Here is a 24,742-nt window from a genome sequence, read left to right on the forward strand (position 1 = left end):
GCCCCCAAAAATAAAGTCTGACACTGCTTCCACTGTTTCCCCATCTATTTCCCATGAAGTGATTAGATGATAATAAAGATGAAGATGATAAAGGTGATGAAGGTGATGGTAATGAAGAAAAAATGATGATGATACCGGTGATGGTGATGAAGAAGATGAAACTGATGAAGGTGGTGATAGTGATAAAGACAAAATGATGATGGTGGTGAAGAAGATGATAACGATGATGACGATGAAATGATGGTGGTGACGGTGATGATGATGGTGATGATGGCTCCTCCCCCTCTGGGTTTTGGGTGTGAGGAGGAGTCCATGAAAAGGCTAGGGTTCTGCCTGGAGAGGAAGAAGGGAGGCTAAGAAAGCAATTGTGGATTGCTAAGCCCTTGTGCTCTGTAACTTGCTGTAGTTACAGAAACACACGCAGAATATCTCCTCTGGACTCTCAGGACAAAGGTCAGCTTGGTCCTTCTGGCCAAACTAGACATGGTCATCACACGGGAGCAGAGAGATCACTCATACAAACAAGAAGGGGTAACACAGTCTGACACTCCCGCCCTGCCAGAGCACAGGTTACCTGGAGTCTGGTCCACTGGGTTCTGGCAGGTGTGAGGAAGGTGGCCTGGCCCTGGCTGCCATCTGTGCACTAATGTGCAGCTCCTGCTGGGCTCATGTGAGAGATAATGGAGCTGGATGGAACCTTCTGGAACAGAGTGTCCCTCATGTGTGGGTCCTCACACTGCACTGAGGTTCTCTACTGAAGGGATGCAGAGAGGGGTGGGGTGTATGTGTGCTTTAAATTTTTTGTGATATGTTCAAGTTGGCTGATTAAAATTTCAGAATTCTTTTATTATTGTTGTTGTTGATTAATTAGGTGTTGGCTGTGCTGGATCTTTGTTGCTGCTTGCGGGCTTTCTCTAGTTGCGGTGAGCAGGGTCTACTCTTAGCGGTGCACAGGCGTCTCATTGTGGTGGCTTCTGTTGTTGCGGAGCACAGGCTCTAGGGCTTTAGTAGTTGTGGTGTGTTGGCTCAATAGTTGTGGCTCCCAGGCCCGAAAACACAGGCTCAGTAGTTGCAGTGCACGGGCTCAGTTGGTCCCAATAATGGAGCATAGAGAGGACTGTAAGTCAGGCTTGGGGAGATCCTGGGTGTTGCCGAGGCTGTGTCTGGAGTGAACAAGCGCCGGAAAATGCGTGACAGGTGACTTCTGGTGCCAAGACCCAGCAGGGCTGGGGTGAAGGTAAGTGAAGCCAGGATGTCTTCTCAATAATTTACCCTGTTCTTAGTTTAACTCTTTCCCCAGCAAGTCAGTAATGTGCAGCCACGTGCCTTACTGTGCAGACTTTACAAGTTTGATTGTCATGAACTTGAAGTGTGAAGTGTCAAGAAGTGTGAAGTAAGTGAAAGTCGCTCAGTTGTGTCCAACTCTTTGTGACGTCCATGGAATTCTCCAGGCCAGAATACTGGAGTGGGTAACCTTTCCCTTCTCCAGGGGATCTTCCCAACCCAGGGATCGAACCCAGGTCTCCCACATTGCAGGTAGATTCTTTACCAGCTGAGTCACAAGGGAAGCCCAAGAATACTGGAGTGGTAGCCTATCTCTTCTCTAGTGGATCTTCCTGACCCAGAAATAGAACCAGAATCTCCTGCCTTGCAGGTGGATTCTTTACCAACTGAGCTAACAGGGAAGCCCTCATGAACCATCATTTCAGTTCAGTTCAGTTCAGTCGCTCAGTCGTGTCCGACTCTTTGCAACCCCATGAATTGCAGCACACCAGGCCTCCCTGTCCATCACCAACTCCCAGAGTTCACTCAAACTCACGTCCATTGAGTCAGTGATGCCATCCAGCCATCTCATCCTCTGTCATCCCCTCTCCTCCTGCCCCAAATCCCTCCCAGCATCAGAGTCTTTTCCAATGAGTCAACTCTTCGCATGAGGTGGCCAAAGTACTGGAGTTTCAGCTTCAGCATCAGTGCTTCCAATGAACACCCAGGACTGATCTCCTTTAGGATGGACTGGTTGGATCTCCTTGCAATCCAAGGGACTCTCAAGAGTCTTCTCCAACACCACAGTTCAAAAGCATCAATTCTTCGGTGCTCAGCTTTCTTCACAGTCCAATTCTCACATCCATACATGACTAGTGGAAAAACCATAGCCTTGACTAGACAGACCTTTGTTGGCAAAGTAATGTCTCTGCTTTTGAATATGCTATCTAGGTTGGTCATAACTTTCCTTCCAAGGAGTAAGCATCTTTTAATTTCATGAACCACGGATTCTCCTAAAACAAGCAATTTTAGAAATTCTGCAGTGATTTTTCAGGCTGGCCTTCGCAAAGCAAAAGTTCCCATAAATCACTTGAATTGTATTTTCACAACATGCTCATGCACACACACTCACATACTCACCCCAACCCAAATTTGTGATTTTTAAACAAAGTCTAACAACAGTCTCCAGGTGCTGCCAAGCTGCTCTCAGTCCTGTTGGCAAAAAGTACCACAACATTACATCTCATCCTTCTTGACTTTCTTCCCATTTACTGATAACTTCTCAATGTACAGCCTCAAGCGAAACAAAAATGCAAAGACTATATTTCAAATAATGACACTTTCATGTCTCTGCTTCTGGATTGATGGCCCTGGTCGCGCGCCTCCCCCACGCCTCCTCCTCACCCCCCGGGAATGAATTAAATGCAGAGGTTTGCACAGTAATTTGATTTCCTTCTGGATGTGCTTTGAAAGAGCAAGTATGTGTGGAACGCAACTGCTTTGTAGGTTTTCTCTTTATCCAAGTCCTCCCTCCCGCCTGAATCACCTGGGTTGACTCCATAAAGGCACGAATGGATGCAGTTCACTGAAGAGCATTTCTGGAACATGTGCCTTTCCTGCAATGATGCATAATCAATCAGCTCCAGGCAAGCCAGCAAGCCAAGCTGGCCTTTAAAGATGCTGTCAGTCTTTCTTCTTTTCTCCCCGTCTTGTTCTTGTCAGGAGAATCTGCAGGTCCCATCTGATTTGCTCAGAGTCTAATGTGACCACGTACATTTCAACGGTGGCTCCTTTGAAACACTCTCTTTTCAGGCTGCAAAGGCCATGTCTACATGACAACAGACACACGATGGAAAAATGCAAAGGTCTGATGAGCACACACACAGATCTCTGCAGCTTCCAATCTCCTTTTTTTTTTTTTTTAATTTTATTTTATTTTTAAACTTGACATAATTGTATTAGTTTTGCCATATATCAAAATGAATCCGCCACAGGTATACATGTGTTCCCCATCCTGAACCCTCCTCCCTCCTCCCTCCCCATTCCAATCTCCTTTAACCTCTTTTGTTCTTCCTCCTCCAGGGCCCAACCTGGGGGTCCTTTGTGCATTAGCCCTTGAGTTGTCTTAAATAGAGGAAAACAACAGAATGGGAAAGACTAGAGATCTCTTCAAGAAAATTAGAGATACCAAGGGAACATTTCATGCAAAGATGGGCTCGATAAAGGACAGAAATGGTATGGACCTAACAGAAGCAGAAGATATTAAGAAGCGGTGCCAAGAATACACAGAAGAACTGTACAAAAAAGATCTTCATGACCAAGATAATCACGATGGTGTGATCACTGACCTAGAGCCAGACATCCTGGAATGTGAAGTCAAGTGGGCCTTAGAAAGCATCACTACAAACAAAGCTAGTGGAGGTGATGGAATTCCAGTTGAGCTATTCCAAATCCTGAAAGATGATGCTATGAAAGTGCTACACTCAATATGCCAGCAAATTTGGAAAACTCAGCAGTGGCCACAGGACTGGAAAAGGTCAGTTTTCATTCCAATCCCAAAGAAAGGCAATGCCAAAGAATGCTCAAACTACCGCACAATTGCACTCATCTCACATGCTAGTAAAGTAATGCTCAAAATTCTCCAAGCCAGGCTTCAGCAATATGTGAACCGTGAACTTCCTGATGTTCAAGCTGGTTTTAGAAAAGCAGAGGAACCAGAGATCAAATTGCCAACATCCGCTGGATCATGGAAAAAGCAAGAGAGTTCCAGAAAAACATCTATTTCTGCTTTATTGACTATGCCAAAGCCTTTGACTGTGTGGATCACAATAAACTGGAAAATTCTGAAAGAGATGGGAATACCAGACCATCTGATCTGCCTTTTGAGAAATCTATATGCAGATCAGGAAGCAACAGTTAGAAGTGAACATGGAACAACAGACTGGTTCCAAATAGGAAAAGGAGTATGTCAAGGCTGTATATTGTCACCCTGCTTATTTAACTTATATGCAGAGTACCTCATGAGAAACGCTGGGCTGGAAGAAGCACAAGCTGGAATCAAGATTGCTGGGAGAAATATCAATAACCTCAGATATGCAGATGACACCACCCTTATGGCAGAAAGTGAAGAGGAACTCAAAAGCCTCTTGATGAAAGTGAAAGAGGAGAGTGAAAAAGTTGGCTTAAAGCTCAACATTCAGAAAGCGAAGATCATGGCATCTGGTCCCATCACTTCATGGCAAGTGGATGGGGAAACAGTGGAAACAGTGTCAAACTTTATTTTTGGGGGCTCCAAAATCACTGCAGATGGTGACTGCAGCCATGAAATTAAAAGACGCTTACTCCTTGGAAGGATGGTTATGGCCAACCTAGATAGCATATTGAAAAGCAGAGACATTACTTTGCCAACAAAGGTCCGTCTAGTCAAGGCTATGGTTTTTCCTGTGGTCATGTATGGATGTGAGAGCTGGACTGTGAAGAAGGCTGAGCACCGAAGAATTGATGCTTTTGAACTGTGGTGTTGGAGAAGACTCTTGTGAGTCCCTTGGACTGCAAGGAGATCCAACCAGTCCATTCTGAAGGAGATCAGCCCTGGGATTTCTTTGGAAAGAATGATGCTAAAGCTGAAACTCCAGTACTTTGGCCACCTCATGCGAAGAGTTGACTCATTGGAAAAGACTCTGATGCTGGGAGGGATTGGGGGCAGGAGGAGAGGGGATGACAGAGGATGAGATGGCTGGATGGCATCACTGACTCAATGGACGTGAGTCTCAGTGAACTCCAGGAGTTGGTGATGGACAGGGAGGCCTGGCGTGCTGCGATTTATAGGGTCGCAAAGGGTCGGACATGACTGAGTGACTGAACTGAACTGAATCTCCTTGGTAATGACACCATCTGCCAAGAGAAACTCCCCTCTGGGTATGTGTCTTGCAGAAGGAATTCGTCAACCTTCGGTGGAAGCGTTCTTTCTTAGGGAGCTCAGGAAAGTTCTATTCTCTGATAAAACAATTCAAAACGTTGGTGAATGGTATGGGGAAGATTAAGGAGCTGGGGTGAAGGTGGTTTCTCCTATGTTAACTCACAAATAACTCTCTGGCATTGGCGTTCTGGAGAGTAAAGTGTAAGTCGCTAAGTTGTGTCCAACTCTTTGCGACCCCATGGACTGTAGCCCACAGGCTCCTCTGTCCATGGAATTCTCCAGGCAAGAATACTGGAATGAATTGTCATTCCCTTCTCCAGGGGATCTTCCTGACCCAGGAATCAAACCTGGGTTGCCTATATTGCAGGCAGTTTCTTTGCCATCTGAGCCACCAGGGAAGCCCTGGAAATTCTAGAAAGTAAGTGCTTAGCTATATGTAACTGCTATGACTTGATGATAGTCTCCAAAAATATGATGAGATTCTGACCCCAATTGCCTGTGAATGGGACCTAGTCTGGAAATAGGGTCTTTGCAGGTGATCAAGTTAAGACGAGGTCATTAGGATGAGACCTGGCCCAACATGACCAGTGTTTTTATGTTGTTGTTCAGTCGATAAGTTGTGTCTGAATTTTTGTGACCCCATGGACTGCAGCATGCCAGGCTTCCCTGTCTTTCACTATCTCCCAAGTTTGCTCAGACTCATGTCCATTAAGTCAGTGATGTCATCCAACCATCTCATCCTCTGTTGTCCCCTTATTCTCCTGCCTTCAATGTTTCCCAGCGTCAGGGTCTTTTCCAATGTGTTGGCTCTTTGCATCCGGTGGCCAAAGTATTGGAGCTTCAGCTTTAGCATCAGTCCTTCCAATGAATATTCAGAGTTGATTTCCTTTAGGTTTGATTGGTTTGATATCCTTTTAGTCCAAGAGACTCTCAAGAGTTTTCTCCATCACCATAGTTTGAGAGCATCAATTCTTCAGTGCTCAGCTTTCTTTATGGTCCAACTATCACATCTGTACATGAATACTAGAAATACCATGCTGCTGCTACTGCTGCTAAGTTGCTTCAGTCATGTCCGACTCTTGCGACCTCATAGACGGCAGCCCCTCAGGCTCCCCCGTCCCTGGGACTCTCCAGCAAGAATGCTGGAGTGGGTTGCCGTTTCCTTCTCCAATGTATAGCTTTGACTATATAGACCTTATTGAAAGGGGAAATCGGGACACAGAGAGAAAAAGAGACACAAGGAGAGTGCCATGTAAGAGAAAGACAATGACTGGGGTGATTGTGCTTCAATCCAAGGAAATGAAGATTACCAGCAAACCTCCAGAAGTCAGGAGACAGGCATAGAGCAGAACCCCCTCCCAGCCTCAGGGGAACCAACCCTGCCTCCACCTTGATCTCAGACTCCCAGCCTCTGGAACTGTGAGATCTTAAGTTTCTGTTTTTACCATGCCCTGTTTGTGGTACCTTAGGGAACCAGGGCAGTAACTTTTCAGGGAGCGGCAAATGATTGACTTTGATAGAGTATATGAGTCTGCTGGACCTACCATCACAAAATGCCATAGACCAGATGGCGTAAACAACAGGTGTTTAATTCCTCACGGTTCTGGAGATGGATGTCCAAGATCAAAGTGTCTTTGGCCCCCTGATCGCCATCCTCTAGATGCCTCTGGTTGCTCCCTCGGCATCTCATTTTCTTATGGGGATCTCACTTGTATGGGGCTAGGGTTCCACCCACACAGCCTCATGTTAATACAGTCACCTCTTAAAAGACTTTGTAGATTCGGTCACATTCAAGGTACAAGGGGCTGGGACTTCAACAGTTGAATCTGGGGGACATAAGTCAGCCCATAACACAGAGGAAAGGAATAGGGCTCTGCTACCTGAAGCAGGGGAGCAGGGAGCCAGGCATTAGGGAACAGCAGACACCGGCTCTCTGCTTGACCAAGTGAGTCATACAATGCCCAAGGACGATGCCTCAGGCCTCATCCATCCAACCCAGAGTTGGTGCCAGGACCAAGGGCGTCTCTTGGAGCACAGCTTCACATTCATGAACCTGGGCTCACTCTGGCTTCACCTGTCTGTGGTTCTGGCCCTCAGTGCTGGACGAGCCATGCCTGCAGTCTCCGGACTGCTTCTGTGGTTGCCCTGGGCTGAGCAAAGTCCCTCCTGCCCTCCTCTCTCTAGCTGGTTGAGATGGCTACCTGTGCAGAGGCTGGGCAGAGGGGATTGAGCTGGGTCTGCTGCCCACTCTGCCTGATGCTCCTGCCAAAGGGAGGCTGAAGTCCCAGAGGAGGGGAGGAGAGGTGAGAGGGAGAGAGAGCCACAGAGAGAGCGGGAGGACTGCCTTGTCTAATGCTGTTCAGGTGCTGAGGTACCTGCAAGGTCCCCAGGGTGGGCCTCCTCCTGGCAACTTAAGGATCAGCTTAAGTCAACTTGGCTTCTAGCCACTGCTCTGGATGTTCCGATGCGGAGGAGGTCAGAGAGCCGAGCTGGGGCCTTGCCATCCCAGGTGAACAAAATCAACCATCAGATGCTCTGCTAGACGGTCAGGAAGCTGTGCAAACAGACCCACCCCCTCCCCAACCCTCTTCATCTCTCCTCTGAGTCTCTGTTTGATTTGGTACCTATAATAGGATAATGGAAACTAAAAGCATTTTTTTTTCCTGCTAAGATCTAAACAGTAGCGACCCTAATATATTATGCCAGAGTCCAAACGCCATGTTAAGATAAAGGGGAAATGATATATTTTTAAAGAGCTCCTATTTGCTTCTACCTTAAAAGCAACCGTGTCCGTTTCTTACAAGTAATGTTTCCTTAATTATTCATTTTCCTTGGCACTAGTTAAAGAGCCGGATAATGACTTCTGTCTCTTTATATTTAGTCTATTATTGCTTGAAAAAGGCCAGAGGAAGGCCAGAACAGTGCAAAAATGATATTTGCTTTTTTTTTTTTAATTTTATTACCGCCGGCCAACGTACAGGGTAACATAATCACCGGCAGCCGAGAGACAATGACATTTTTATAGACCTCCTGGCAGTGCTGGAGTGTGAAGGAGCCTGACAGGTCCTTGGCTTTCCAACCTGTCCTTTCAACTGTATTTCTCATCAGATTGACGGCTGGGCTACAGGCTCAAGGCGAGCCCCACGTCTCCGTCCAGATACTGTTTTAAGAGCCTGAATAGCAGCTGTCTGTTCAAATCTGGAGATTTTTATAGATGGGAACCCAGGGCAAATGCCTGCAGGATCCCCGTTCACACACTTCCTGTGGGGCCCTCACCCGGGCCCCATGGAAACTCCGGTTGGCTTCTCAGATTCCTTTCGACTTCAAAGGGTGGAGAACATGATCACTGCACTGGGACGCCGATGGCTCGTGAGAATTCCCAACGCTTTCTCTTTAAGTAGGGTCTTTCTGCAGGGTCCTCTGAAAACTGCTTTCTGCATATGAGCCCATGTTGCTCTTTGTTTATTGAGGATGGATTAGTGGGAGGCTGCCCTTGGTATCCCAAACCTCTATTAAAAAGAAGCTACATGAGTAAGGCTTGTATCTTCTTCATTCATTCAAGGAAGATGTATAGAAGCCCACTACAGGCCAGGCTTTGCCCATGTTGCTATCCTAGTCTGTTCCTACTTTTGCATTTTTCACTTTCCATAGATTTTCACAGATAGTTCCGGAACATTTCATGTTGAGACAGCTTCTCCTGGCTGAGTCTGGGGAATTACTGCATGTTTTTTCAACATCATGTCTCCTCTCTCACCAAACTGGTGTTTTCAAAGCTACTAGATTCTGACAGCTTCTGACAAGTCCTGTTTATTGCTCAAAAATCTAGAGGGAATTCCACTCTGGCAGCAAGTTCCTGGAGGTTCTTCCTTAGTGAGGGTGTAGAAATGGTCCCCATTTAAAAGCATGCTCAATTCTGAAAAACAGTCACTGTTAGGCAAGGACTTTCCTCCCAAGGTTGAAATAAAATCACTACTTAGCATCAGAAAAAGAAAATAAGGATGCTCAAGAATGAGGGGTTTTTTCCAGAGGCAGGGAATTCTGCAGTTCAGCAAAACCTGAAAGGTGAGCAGAGGGACAAGGCTGACCTATGTCCGAGAGTCTCTCTGGTCCTGAATTCTGCCAGCGCCAGATCTCAGTGTCCATAAAGTGTTAAAGTAATATGTCCTTTAACCACTAAACTCATCAAACTGGGGGGCCTTTCCAAGGTAGGAAGTATGTTTTCCCAATTTTTATAGTCTCAGGACCCAGCACAGTAGCTGACACCATAGCAGTATCTATTTCTTTCTCTCTCTTTTTTTAAAAGATTTAATATGTTATTTAATATTGCTTTTAACTTATCAGAGAAGTTGTTTCCCTCAAAAGGTTAATCACAGCTGTATTGAAAGAATATTTGGGGAATGTGGCAATATTGTATATATACGTATTCCACTTTATAAGTCTGCTGGAAATCCAAAGGGATTTGCCTTTGCGGAATTTGAAACAATAGCGAAAGCTATTGTGGTTGGTCCAGGACCTTTTGGAAGAAACCTTTTCTGAATCTTCCTGATTTAAAAGAGTCCAGTTCTCTTTTGGAAGCTTCTATAACTGTGTCTGGAGTTAATGCAAGTAGCCTGTACCAGCAGGGAAGTAGACATGGCGTTTATCAGTGAATTCCCAGATGGTTGGCTCTTGCCCTGTAAATGCTTTTTTTTTTTTAATGTTTATTTGTTTGATTGCTTTGGGTCTCAGGGCTTCCCAGGTGGCTCAGTGGTAAAGATTCTGCTTGCCAATGCAAGAGACGCAGGTTAGATCCCTGGGTCAGGAAGATCCCTTGGAGGAGGCCTCAGCAACCCACTCCAGTATTCTTGCCTGGAGAATCCGATGGACTGAGGAGCCTGGAAGGCTACAGTTGATGGGGTCACAAAGAGTCAGACACGACTGTGCTACTGAGCATGGATGTTGGTGTCTCATTAAGGGTTTCCCTCCTTGGTTTCTGAGCTTTCCTTTCTTTGTGTTTTCTCTGAAGCGTCTCTGAGAGCTGTCACGTGAGTGGGTGTTGTGTCCTTGTGTGGCTCTTGGCTACACTGGATGAGCCATGGAGGGGCCTCCTGGGATACCCTGGGTCACACTGAAAAACATCTGAGAAGCCAAAAGAAGAAGAAAGTCAATCACACTGTTTCCAAAAGAGTGAAGCAAATGTGGCTGTGGACTGTGTTTCTTGGTGAATCAGATGCTCTGCTTCAACGTGGCAACATTCAGCCGCGGTGCCCAGGCTGCCAGGGGCAGGCAGACTTCAGAGACTCTACTCCACACAGTGGAAAGGGATTCTCCTGAGTCCTGGCCTCTGAAGTCTGAGTTGGCTGCCAGTCCTGAGGGTCTTCACGAGGAAGAAAGACTTGCTACCTGCTTGACATGGAGCGCTGCAGAGTAATGGTGGGTGGCGGTGGTCACCATGGTGACTGGCTACTCTGCGCTCAAGGGATATTTGAGGGCTAGGCTGCAAAGTAGAAGACTGGAGGTTGAGAAGGGGAAGAGGGAAAGGCAGTAATTAGGAGAGATGCTGATAGAAAACCTGAATTTAGTTGAAAAACCACATTAAAAAATTTTTTTTGAAATGGCCCATTTTTTATAAAGTCTTTATTGAATTTGTTACAACATTGCTTCTGTTTTACATTTTGGTTTTCTGGCTAGGAGGCATGTGGGGTCTTAGCTCCCAGCTGCTGCTGCTGCTAAGTCACTTCAGTCGTGTCCAACTCTGTGCGACCCCATAGACGGCAGCCCACCAGGCTCCCCCATCCCTGGGATTTTCCAGGCAAGAACACTGGAGTGGGTTGCCATTTCCTTCTCCAATGCATGAAAGTGAAAAGTGAAAGGGAAGTCGCTCTGTCGTGTCCGACTCTTTGCGACCCCATGGACTGCAGCCTACCAGGCTCCTTCGCCCATGGGATTTTCCAGGCAAGAGTCCTGGAGTGGGGTGCCATCGCCTTCTCTGAGACCAGGGATCAAATCTGAACCCCCTGCACTGGAAGACAAAGTCCCAACCACTGAACCACCAGAGAAGTCCCAGAAAAAGTACATTTTTAAAGTTATTTCTAACAGAGAAAGCAGTCTACTTATAGATAATTTGAAGTAATAAAGTTTTAGTCTGCAATGGAAGATGAATTTCTTTTCAACAATTTGTGTGATTTTCCTAAATGAGTGAAAACAGTTCAGTGCCTTCTTCCTCTGTATTGGATGGTACCCAGGTGGCTCCCTAGCTAGTGGTTGGTGGCCACCCCTCTACCCATGCCCATAGGGACTGACTTACATTCAGCTTATTTGCTGATGAATTAGTAGAACATAGCCTATCCTGTTCTTTCATGTCCCTGGTGCCTGGGAAGTGCCTGGCATATAAAAAACATATTAAAAAATATTGATAGATATTTATTAAACAATCCAGGGAAAACATTATAGCAGTTTCTCTTTATTCTCTAAAAAAATTTTATAGCATGAAAACTCTGGTTACAGATGTAATGTATTTTCATGGGAGATATTTAGAAAAGACAGAAATTCAAAGAAAAATAAAACTCAGCACCAGCTTCACTGGGTGGATGTGATAGCATATATATTTCAGCGTCTATTCTTCTAGGGAATTTTCAAAGCCTCACTGACGTAGGAGCAGCACTTGTGACATTGCAATTGCCTACTTGTCAAAAGATGCTTCCAGTCCCCGTTGGCTCGAGTAGATGCAGACAGTCTCCTTGGCTCGGACTCCTCTCAACACCCAGTGGCCCCACGTGGTTGTGTACGCGGTCCCAAGACCCAGTCTGGGAATCTCGCCCCCCTGAAGGCAGCACAGGGAACCAGGTCATTGAGGGCAGCAGCCAAGGGAAAGGATGTTTCCTAGGGGCAGAGCAAGGCTCAAGGACCCAGCTTCGGTGGCAGCAGTGAGAACAATTGCAAACCCAGCCTGAGTCCCCTTAGGGGACTGGTCGCACCACCCATTTCTCTCTCTGCCTGGAGATTTGGACAATACAGGAATGGATGTAGAAGGAGGAGACCTCAAGAAGGACTGGACTTCTTGACAATGTCAACAGTGAGGTCTCCATCCATTAACTGAGAGAAGAAAAGCTTAGCTCTCAATTTGTCTCCAAAGATGAGTAAATTAATGTTAGTTGCTAAGTCCTGTCCAGCTCTTTGCAATCTCATAGAGTGTAGCCTGACAGAGTCCTATGTCCATGGAATTCTCTAGGCAAGAATACTGGAGTGGCTTTCTACTCCCTTCTCCAGGGGAACTTCCTGACCCAGGTATGGAACCCTGGTCTCCTGCATTGCAGACAAATTCTTTACCGTCTAATGGGTCATCTTTATATAATCAGATGCTTTTTTTAAAATAATTTTTTTTTAGAATATTTCTAAAGATTAAGAATTTGGTAGCTTGTAGGAAGTAATATCGTTGCTTAAATGTCTTAAGGTTTTACTTAAAATTTTTAACTTTTATTTGTTTATTTTTAAGATTCTTTTTTGCTGTGGACCATTTAAAAAATCTTTATTGAATTTGTTACAATATTGCTTCTGTTTTATGTTTTGTTTTTTTGCCCCAAGGCATGTGAGATCTAAGTCCCCCAACCAGGGATTGAACTTGAACGCCCTGCCTTGGAAGATGAACTCTTAACCACTGGACCACCAGGGAAGTCCCTTAAGGTTTTAATGTATTGGTATAACTCTAATAATAGCACTTGTTCTGCATTTCAGGTATTTCCATGAGTGCTAAGAAAAGATATCTATTATAATCTATGTACTAATTACTTTGGAAGTTGATGTAATATTAGGTTGAGCTGGGTGTTACATTATTTTGGTATGGATAGTTTCAGAACCATACTGTTCCCTTTTATATGCCTCACAAAAATACAGGAACTGAAAACAGAAACTGAAATAAAATGAGTCCAAGGATTTGCTGGTTGATTGATGTCTACTTTACCAACTTACAAAACATTTGAAATAGCTCTTTGCCACCTTGAACCTGGGGGATCCTGATTCTTCCTGGCAGAATCTCAAACTGTGTTCCTGGAACAAATACTCAAATATGTTCTAAGTCCTCAACTGTCAAAAGTAACGCTTCAATTCCTAAATATTTGGTCTGTTTCTCAGTAGCAAAACTGTCCACACTTCCATTTCCCTTGGAATCATCAATGCAAGGGCATTGCAACGGCATAAAAATGTTGACGACAAAACCCTGATAGTTTTTTCTGCTTTGTTTCTCAAAACTTTTTCAGTGGAAATACTTAGACTGTCAAAAACCATCACTATTATGTTATTCATCTGATATGGGAAGTCTGACAAATACCATTTTTCTGATTTAAATGCAGTAATTTCTGAAGCATTGGGATCAGACAGGAAGGCATGTTAATTCCATTCTCGACAACACCTCTGCTTCCTTCTTGCATGAAATCTGACTTCAGGTTCACCTTCCCAGCCCATTTTCATCTCTCCTCTGCCTTCAGCCATCTTCTCTTAGTATTTACATTGTGACTTTGTGTTACGTCAGGGGGAAACCATTAAAGATATTGAGAAGAGAAGATGCATAGTAAGATGTATACTTTAGAAAGATTTTTTTTTTTTTTTGGTCATTGGACAGAGGATACATGGAAAGGGGATTAGACTTGTCAGTGAACTTGGGCATTGGCAGTGGAGGTAACAAGGACAAGGAAGAGAGGTGCTTTAGAAATAGACAGTTACACCTGACAAGGATTTTTAGCCTAACATGATGACAAGGTGTTGAGCCTGTGACACTAAGAATATGTGGAGCCATAAGCAAAGAGAGGAGATAAAACAGGAAGAGGCTCCTGTAGGGAACGTCTGCATAGTTGTTTAGTAGCTAAGTCATGTTCGATTCTTTTGCGACCTCATGGACTGTAGCCCACCAGGCTCCTCTGTCCATGGGATTCTCCAGGCAAAAATACTGGAGTGGCTAGCCATTCTCTTCTCCAAGGGATCTTCCCGACCCAGGGATTGAATCTGGGTCTCCTGCAGTGCAGGCAGATTCTCTACCATCTGAGCCACCAGATAGGCAAATAAGGACATATAAAATCCTCAGCAGAGTCTGGGGGCGGGGGGTGCGGGAGAAAGAGGTCATGTTTTCAAAGGAGCAAGACCTGGAGGGAGGGGTGTCCCAGGGAAGAGAGAGCAATGCTCAAATTTGGGACTTACTCATCTAGAATGAGGTCAAAGAGCCTGACTGGATTTGGCAATGAGAAGACAGGGTTGACCTGGGAAAACGCAGCTTGGGAGGAGGGTCAGGGTGGTGTCTGACTGCAGGTTGGCTGCAGGTACAAGAAGAAGGTGAGAAAAAAGAAGTGAGCTTGACTTTCAATGATAAAGAGAAGGAAACAGTGATAACTGGAGGGTCTGTAGGGTCATAAAAGTTTCTTTGCTGGGTTGGGTGGTTTTGGTTTCCTTTTAATGCGGAGAGAGGTCCATTTCCAGATTTCTGTATTTGCTTCCAAGACGGTCTTGTAACCCCAATTTCATCAAGGATCATAGAAAATATGGATCATCCATTCCTGAGGATGAAGGCCTATTCTTCATGCAAGTTTAAATAAGACAGGCTTGTTTGGATCTAAGACTGTCTAGTTAATCAAGATAAATGATTTGAAACTGTTAGAAAGGCTCAGTTTTCTTTTCTTTTTCCTGGAAAATCACAGTCTGTTTATGATCAACTTAATCAGTCAGGACAAGGAAATTGCACTGTATTTGGGAATATGGATGGAAAGATAAAGAGAGCCTGTGTGTGTTTTCTGCTCTCAGAGGTCTTTTAAAACTGCTCTGGGTGCAAATCTTTTCTGCCTCACAAATGAATGGTAGTTAAAACACACACACACACACACACACACACTCATACACATCATGACAACTCTGGAACTCTACAGACTATACCTCAATTTTCCCAACATCAGTCACAAATGGGATCCCATGATTAGGTCTCTTGTGTCCCAGTTCAGGAAAGTGGCATTTATCCCTGGTTCTTACCAGTTCTGTGAACCCAGAAGTCAGTTTTCCTGCTCTGCTCCATCCGACCATAGCAGGTTGTTCATAGTGTTACCGAGTCCAAACTTGCTCTGCTTGCTGCATGATAAATCAATGAATCTAAGACCACGTCAGGTGTTGGGATGAGGAAAGGATTTTATTTGGGAGCCAGCTGACTGAGAAGATGGCAGGCTAGCACCTCAAAATAACCATCTTGTCCGGGCCTGGATGTCAGATTCTTTTATGGACCAGAGATGGGGGAGAAGGCGAGGAAACAAAGTAAAGAGACCTTGTAATTCTTGCAAATATCTCCTAGAATGGCAAGCCTCAGGTAGGGGAATGTGTTAGTTTCACTTCCTTACAGTCTCTTCATGGGTGGTATGAAGTGGAATATTTCCTGTCATATCAACAAACAAAGATGTCACATCTATCTGTGATTCAGGCTTCCCCATATGTGAATTTCTGGGCCCACCATACGCAGCAGACAGGGCAAGAATGTCACAGTTCTTCACGGGTGGGCAGGGTCAGATGATCGCCCTGCAGCAGACCATCATGAACGCCTGCTGCAAAAGTGGCAAGAGAAGGGCTAAACTCACAGAAGCAGATCCAGTGTAAATTCAAAATTAACCCTTCCTGGTTACAATAGCTCTGCTATTAGAATATATTTACTCTATTGGGTAGATCAAAAATTTTATATGGTTACAGAAAAAATTAATGATAATATCGGCTAACCTGATAAATTATTTTTTTATAATTTTATTTATTTATTTATGGCTGTGCTGAGTCCTTGTTGTTGTGTGGGTTTTTCTCTAGTTGCGGCAAGTGGGGGCTACTCTTTAGTTGTGGTGTGCAGGCTCCCAATTGTGGTGGCTTCTCTTGTTGTGGAGCGCAGGCTCTAGGGCGCCCAGGCTTCATAGATGCGGCATGTGGCTGCAGTCGTTGAGGTTTCCCCAGCTCTAGAGCACAGGCTCAATAGTTGTGACCCACGGGCTTAGTTGCTCTGTGGCATATGGGATCTTCCCGGACCAGGGATCGAACCCCTGTCTCCTGAATTGGCAGATGGATTCTTTACCACTGAGCCACCAGGGAAGTCCCTGATATATTACTATGATATTATTTCTCTCATTAGAACCTGAAAGGCAAAGACTACCTTTTAATTTTGCTGTTGTTATTGTCAAATATCGCCAGTGTTTTGCATTGTGCCTGGGAGAGTCTATTGGGTACATGAATAAATGGAAAGGTAAACAACCTAATTTATACTGACTTTTCCTTACAAGAGCAGTGGCATGACATCCAGGCTTTGCTATTTGGCTACTCCGTGTGCCTGCATGATCCAAGGAGTCAAGCCTGTTCCAGGGCCCTTCCCCCCAAGAAGTATTTCTCTCCTGGAGCAGCCTGCCCTAGGCCTCTTACGCTGGTGTCAAGGGGGTCCATATACTTCTAACACAGATGGGCCAATTTCCCTAGAAATTGAGGTTATTTTCATGGGACTCAAAAGATCTGGGATATCTCCATAGTGTATTTTGCCTTAGGTGTAATTTGTGGTTTTCCTTTTCTTGCCAGAAGTTCTGATTTCAAAAGACCACTTCAAATTAAGATGAGAGCGTCTTGATTCCATTCATAATTCAGCACATAAATCTCCAGCTCATCCGCCCTGCTACCCTTCTTGACAGATTTCTGGACGTCTTTGAATCTACAGAGACTATTGTCTCAGACTGGCTGCTCCAGAATCGGAGATGCTGATGGCCTCTTAGACGCCATTCATTGTTCAGAGTTAAGAAAGTTGGGCCTTTTCCCAAATGCGCAGAAGAAAGTTACTGTTTTTTTGGCCCAGGAGCTTGCAGGGTCTTATTTCTCTGACCAGGGATTGAACCCTAACCTTCGGCAGTAAAAGCAGGGAACCCTAACCATTGAACCACCAAAGAAGTCCCAGAAAAAAATTTTAAATATTCATTGCCCTGCTGGCTCTTGACCACTTTCCTTCCCTTTGCATCCAAACATCACTGATTCTGTCTTTATTCTCTATTCCTTTTCATTCCCCAATCCTTGGGCGAAAACAATGGTTCAGAATTTGAGTGTAAGTAAAAATTTTACAGTCACAAAGCCCACTGACTTCTGTAAAATTTCTGTAGGTTTCTAGAGAGCAGAGACAGCACCACAGCTGTGGACCAACATTCCCCCAGTGGCAAGGCACGGGTCTTAAGAGTAAAGCATGTGAGGAGTTTACAATTAAGACTTAGTGCTCATGCAGTGTATCAGTCACGGATAGGATATGTCATGCTGTGTAACAAGCAGTTCTGAAGTTTCAGCAGCTTAACACGACTCCGGTTTATTTCCCACCCATCTGTATATCCATCATGAAGACAGGCTGATGGAGATCACATCCATTGTTGCAGAGGCAGCAAAGGACGTGGCAAATTCACACACTGAATCTTACATGAGCCATCACATCTTCACTCCTTCCTTTGGTTAAAGCAAGACCTACACCTGCATCTGACCTCGAGAGTACAGAGAAGTGCAGCCCTAGCATGAGCCTGGAAGATGGAGCTAGCAAAGAGAGCTGACAGCCACCATGGAAGTTGATCGAAAATTCTACTTTTTCTTTCCTTTTAGACTTTGGAAGAAAGAACCAGGCTTGCTTGATGTTTGCACTGAATAAGACTCCAGAATCTTGAACAGTTTGGCTGGAGGAAGGTCTAAAGGAGATACTAAACCTTCTGGTTCATGGGGGAAACCTCTGGCAATTGAGCTATTTCATGTAGAGGGCAAAACAGAGAGAGGTGACAGTTCTGGTATGTAAAATTAAGGTAAAATAAATCAAATCAGAGAATTCCCTGGCAGTCCAGTGGCCAAGACTCTGCACTTCCACTGCAGGGGGTGCGAGTTTGATCCCTAGTCCTGGGAGCCAAGATACTGCATGCTTCTCAGTGCAGCCAAAAAATAAAATACAAAATAAAATAAAAAATAAATCAGGGACATGTTCAATGAATGAATGAATAAATGAGACTTCACTCAAGTGGACTTACACTTCTCTGCTATAAACATCCTCTGTAACTCTTCTTGGGTATTTTTCCATGGAGATCCTTCCCCTTTCATTCAGCTCCATTATTACAGCAGGTAAGAATAAGCACTCACCCTTCTCCCTTGATAAGAAGACACCATAATCAGGCTTATCCTTCTCCCAGGAAGCTTCATAGGTGGAATTGAGAGATTTATTTTTTTAAATAAATGGTTGCCAAATGCTGAATGAGGGTCATTGAAGTATGAACTATGACAAAAAAAAACAAAACAAAACAAAACAACTTAGATTTTTATCCCAGGGCACAGAAAAAAAAATTTTTTTTTTTTTAAAGCACAGAAATTTACAGATCACAAAACTCTTGTGTCCCAGTGTGTTGGGTTGTGCTTTAAAAACTCTAAAAGCAAAGCATTTGTTTTGCAGCATGAAAACAAATCAGAGATGCACAAGGCAAAGCTGAAAATCTTTCTTCTGCTGCTGCTGCTGCTAAGTCCTAGCGATCCTATGGACCGCAGCCCACCAGGTTCCTCCGTCCATGGGATTTGCCAGGCAAGAGTACTGCAGTGGGTTGCCATTGCCTTCTCCGTTCTTCTGCTATGTCCAACCAACGGAGGTAGCTGATACAGACAGAGAGGACCAGTCCCTTCTTTTCTACCTGAACACACACACCTGTTACTACAGAGTCCATTCTCATAAACACGCAGCATCTCCCCTCCCTCTGCTTCTGCCTCTTCCTCCCCGCCTCCTTATCTCCCTCCCGCCATGTCCCTTCCTTCCTTCTTTCAGTTTTTCTTCTGTAAATGAGATTTCTGTACACACATTACTCAGAAACTTGTCAAGTTTAATATGAGCATCTCTCTAGATCAGTGTTTTTCAAACTGTAGGTTTAACCATTTGTGTACCATAAAATTAATTTACTGGGTCCTGATTGGAAATTTTTAAGTAAAAGTAACATAGGAAAAAATAGTGATTATCAGAGAACTCACTGTAATCAAGGTAAGGATTGTTTTATGAGAATTTTGTATCGTCTTCCCGTCTATGCTGCTGCTAAGTCACTTCAGTTGTGTCCAACTCTGTGTGACCCCATAGACAGCAGCCCACCAGGCTCCCCTGTCCCTGGGATTCTCTAGGCAAGAACACTGGAGTGGGTTGCCATTCCCATCTACAAAAGGGGATAATAATAGTGCCTACCTCATGGTTGTTGATAGTAATAGAATTAAATGAGCTATTATATGTCAAGTGCTTAGAACAGTAGCTGGCCCTTGGTAAGAAAATATAACTATGTGATCATCACCATTGGCCTCTTCTTCACCTCCCTCCTCTTCTTCCTCCTCCTGTCTGGCGTTCTTTTTGTTCAAATAAGAGGGTAGAGAAAGTCATTTTATTTGCTTTTAAAAAAATTTATAATACAATTCTTAAAGATGTTTCCAGTTCTTTTCTTTGGCACTTGGGATCTTAGCTCCCTGACCAGTATCAAACCCAAGACCTCTGCTCTTGGAGTGTGGAGTCTTAACCAGTGGACCACCAGGGAAGTCCCTATAACACAAGTTTTATAAGCAATACATGCATCCTTTCTTGGAGAATGACTACATATTTATACTTAATTTGAAGCAACAATCAAAAGTTCAATAAAACTCAATAAAATAAAGTTGCACTCCATTTGGTCATTTAGACTAATTATGAAGGGATTGTCTATTCACAGAACAGACAATTAAAGGCAAGAAAAATTGCCAAGCATCTCAGTGCAGACCACAGAATTTTCAAAGTTAAGTGGTGTTGGTGTAGGTCACTTTTGTTGTCATGAAGACTGTCTCTCAGACACCAAATGACAATTTGTCAAAAACAACTGGCAGACTTTCAGGAAAAATTCATTTCCAGTAATATTTAATCACGTTAAGGACTTAAATTACTACAAAAGAGAGGTGTAGGATATTTACATTTTATTTGCCCTTAATCTGTGCTCGCCTGTGCTGCTTGTGAGATTGATCCGTTTTTCATGTCTATCCGCCTTTTGTGTTTTCCTCTTGAGTAAATTTCCTGTTTATTATTGTACCCCTGTTTGTCTGCTGGTTATTTGATTGTAAAAAATTAGTTTCTCTTTCTTTGTGCAACAGGAACATGAACTCACTCTCAGATATCAGCTCATATTTTTTTTCCCAATCTATTATAGGCCACTTAACTTTTTAAAATGGTGTTTTTTGCCATTTAGACATTGTTGATTTTTTATAAAATGCTTAGCTTTTTTATGGGTTTTGAGTTTTGTTTTTGCTTAGTAAGAACTTTCTCACTCAATGGCTAGATAAATCTTTTCCTAAATTTTCTCCCAATAATCACTATTCCTCTATTTTTATTTTTTACATTAGATCTTTAATCCACATGAAGTTTATTTTTGTCTATGGCCCAAAGTAAGGATCTGATATTGTTTTATTCCAGATGAATAGCCAATTGTTCCAGTCTCATTTATAAAATAAATGATTCTTTCATGCCTGAATTAAATGCCACTTTTACCACATATTAAGTCCCTATGCACTCTTGAGAGTCCCTTGGACTGCAAGGAGATCCAACCAATCCATTCTAAAGGGGATCAGTCCTGGGGTGTTCTTTGGAAGGACTGATGCTAAAGCTGAAACTCCAATACTTTGGCCACCTCATGCGAAGAGTTGACTCATTGGAAAAGATTCTGATGCTGGGAGGGATTGGGGGCAGGAGGAGAAGGGGATGACAGAGGATGAGATGGCTGGATGGCATCACTGACTCGATGGACATGAGTCTGAGTGAACTCTGGGAGTTGGTGATGGACAGGGAGGCCTGGTGTGCTGTGATTCATGGGGTCACAGAGTCAGACACAACTGAGCAACTGAACTGAACTGAACTGATGTGTACTTGGGTTTATTTCTGGACTCTTTGGCACCACTTTCTCTGACCAGTCCTGGTCAGTCCCAAATTATTTTGATTACACCAGTTCACATATAGTCTTTGCCTCCTCTTTGTTTTTCTACATTATCTTAGCAATTCTTACATATGGATTTTTAATATAAAATTTATGGCCATCAAGGTGGGAATAAGCCTAGACAGAGTATTAAAAAGCAGAGATATCACTTTGCTGACAGAAGTCCATATAGTCAAAGCTGTGATTTTTCCAGTAGTCATGGACACAAGTGAGAGTTGGACCATAAAGAAGGCTGAAGGGCTAAGAATTGATTCTTTCAAACTGTGGTGCTGGAGAACACTCTTGGTCCCTTGGACTGCAAGGAGATCAAACCAGTAAATCCTAAAGTAAATAAATCCTGAATATTCATTGGAAGGACTGATGCTGAAGCTGAAACTCCAATCCTTTGGCCACCTGATGCGAAGAGCCGACTCATTGGGAAAGATCCTGATGCTGGGAAAGTTTGAGGGCAGGAAGAGAAGAGGGCAGCAGAGCCTGAGATGGTTAGATAGCATCACTGACTCAATGGACATGAATCTAAGCAAACTCTGGGAGACAGTAGAGGACAGAGGAGCCCGGCTGCAGTCCATGGGGTCGCAAAGAGTCAGAGATGACTTATTGACTAAACAACAGCAGTGTGGGAAAGCGGGAGTGGGATGAATTGGGAGATTGGGATTGACATGTATACACTACTGATACTGTGTATAAAATACATAACTATTGAGAACATACTATATGTGTGCTCAGCTGCTCAGTCATGTCCAACTCTTTGTGGCCCCATAGACAGTAGCTTGTCAGGTTCCTCGTCAGTGCCTGGAACTTTCCAGGCAAGAATACTGCAGTGGATTGCCACTTCGTACTTCAGGGGATCCTCCTGACCTAGGGACTGAACCTGTGTCCCTTGTGTCTCCTGCATTGGCTGGCAGATAACTAATGAGAGCTTACTGTATAGCACAGGGAACTCGGTGCTCTGTGGTGATTAAGTGGGACAGATATCTAAAAAAGAAGGGATGTATGTATACGTATAGGGCTTTCCAGCTGGCACTATACATGTGAAAGTTGTTCAGTCGTGTCCGACTCTTTGTGACCCCATGGATTGTACAGTCCATGGAATTCTCCAGGCCAGAATACTGGACCGGGTAGCCTTTCCCTTCTCCAGGGAATCTTCCCAACCCAGGGACCGAACCCAGGTCTCCCATATTGCAGGCAGCTTCTTCACCAGCTGAGCCACAAGGCACTCGTGGTAAAGAAACTGGCTGCCAACGCAGGAGACATAAGAGATGCAAGTTGGATCCCTGGGTCCGGAAGATCTCCTGGAGTAGGAAATTGCAACCCACATTTCATTTCATTCTTCACATAGACCTTTTCCTATTTTTCATGTAGATTCCTTAGGAGTTTAAAGTTTCTCATGTGATCATTAATTGAATTTTAAAAACTCTTTTTCTTCTAAATGATTTCTGTTAGTATAAAGGCTATTTTTCACTTTTGTGTATTTACTAATCTTAAAAAGAACCCAAGTTTGTCCTTTAATTCTAATAGCTTTTTAAAAAATGACTATATTTTCTTGAGTGTTCTAGGCATATGGTTAATCTATAAATATTGTTTGCTCTTTTCATTTCCAAATTTATGCCACTCATTTTATTTTTTTATTATCGCATTAGCTAGAGTCACCAAGAAAATGTTGCATACAAATGACGCTGGAAGGCATCTTGTTTTTTCTTTCTGGCTTCAGTGAGCTTGGTTACTATTTTACATTTAATATGTGTTTGATCTTAGGCTTTGATAATAGTCTTTATCATGCCGGAAGCATTTCTGTTTATTTCAGCAATAGTTGTGACTGCTAAATTTATCAAATGCCTTTTCACTGCCTCCAGATTTAATTTGTTGTTGCAATGAATTTTACAGATAGATGTGTTCATATTGACCCATCTTGCATTCCTAGAACACATAACTAGTTTGAAGGCAAAGAGAGAAAAAACAGTAAAAGAAAAGGGAGAGGAAAGCTCTGTGTGAACATGTGCAGAGAAAAAGTAAGCAGACCTAAAAATGTGAATAGCAAGTGTGGTATTATTATTGATGTTTGGATTTATCAGGAAAAAAAAGCAAAACTTCCAAGAATGTGAAATAAACAAAACAAAAACAAAATCTTGTTTCCAAATAGGCCTAATTACTTTTCTGGCAAGGTACCAAGGGAAGTTCTGCCTCTGATCCCAGAGTAGATGAGTAAACTATTTTCCATCTGGTGGACAGAAGTTTTGGCATAATATTCGTGTAAAACTGTTGGGGCTGGGAGGATAAGGAATGTGGCCTTTTCAGGATTTGAAAAAGGTTGCAAATACTATTTCTATACTTACTACTAAATAAGTGAATTATTTGTCTCTTCCAGTGTCCACACAGTGTCCAGGTGATCATTAAGAAGAGTTATTTTTGGATCCCAAATCTCTTTCAAAGCTGCCCTAGTCTCTTTCCCTAGAGCCACCTCATTAGGACAGCTCTCCTAATTTCTCACCAAGCTTAAGGGCAAAGATCTAGGGGACTGAGCCTGACAGGTAGTCACTGTGGAGGCTGGCATGACAAAGCAGAGCTGGGGCAGGAGGCAGATTCAGAGGCTGCTGATCATAGAATCATGCACGTTAGAATCACAGAGACAGCTCAGACTCCAACCCAGACAGTCTCCCTGTAACCGTCCAGGGTCAGGGCCAGTCATCTTACTTTTCAAAGTGCCTCAGCCCTGGGCAATTGTAAAGAAAATCCTGGGTTGACAACTGTTGGAGAAGTGGTTCTTAAAGAATGGTTCCTGTACCGTGTATACCAGCATCACCTGGAAGCTTGCTTGACAGGTAAACTCTGGATCCCACCTAGATGTACTGAGTCCAAAACTCCGGGGTGGGGCCCAGCAATCTGCCTTTGCTAGGCCCCCAGGGCTTTCTGATAAGGCGTGAGATGCACTATGACAGGGTTGCTCAGTGGGTTAGAAAGCCATATCCCTGAGGGATCACTGACACCAAAGGAAAGACAATTCTGAGAAAACACTTCTTTATTTTTTTTATTTAATTAAAAAAATTTTTTTAATTGAAATGTAGTTGCTTTACAGTGTTGTGTTAGTTTCTTCAGTACAATAAAATAAATCAGCTATACACACACATATATATGTCCCTTCCTTTTTGGATTTCCTTCCCATTTAGGTCACCACAGAGCACGAAGTGGGGTTCCTTGTGCTATACAGTAGGTTCTCATTAGTTACCTATTTTACACATAGTAGTGTATATACATCCTAATCGCTTAATGAATCCCACCTCCGATGAATCCCCGCTTGGTGTCCATACATTTGTTCTCTATGTCTCTGAGACAACACTTCTAATTGCTACAGAATGACCAGGGGTGATGGGGATCTGAGGGAAGACGTTGGCTTCAGTTGACCATGGGAGCAGAGGTCTCCCAGAGCAGTTTCAGTGGAGAGGTGAAGGTGCGAGAGTCATGATTTTCAGGATTAAGGGAGAGGAGATGGCAAAGAACGGTGGGAGTATGTATGGCCTGTTTGTTGCAGATCCTTGGCTGAGAAAAGGCACAGAAAACTTAAGTTGTGTCTGCTGCTGCCGCTGCTGCTAAGTCGATTCAGTCATGTCCG

This window comes from Bubalus kerabau, chromosome 4 (genome assembly GCF_029407905.1).
Source record: "Bubalus kerabau isolate K-KA32 ecotype Philippines breed swamp buffalo chromosome 4, PCC_UOA_SB_1v2, whole genome shotgun sequence".
NCBI lineage: Eukaryota > Metazoa > Chordata > Mammalia > Artiodactyla > Bovidae > Bubalus > Bubalus kerabau.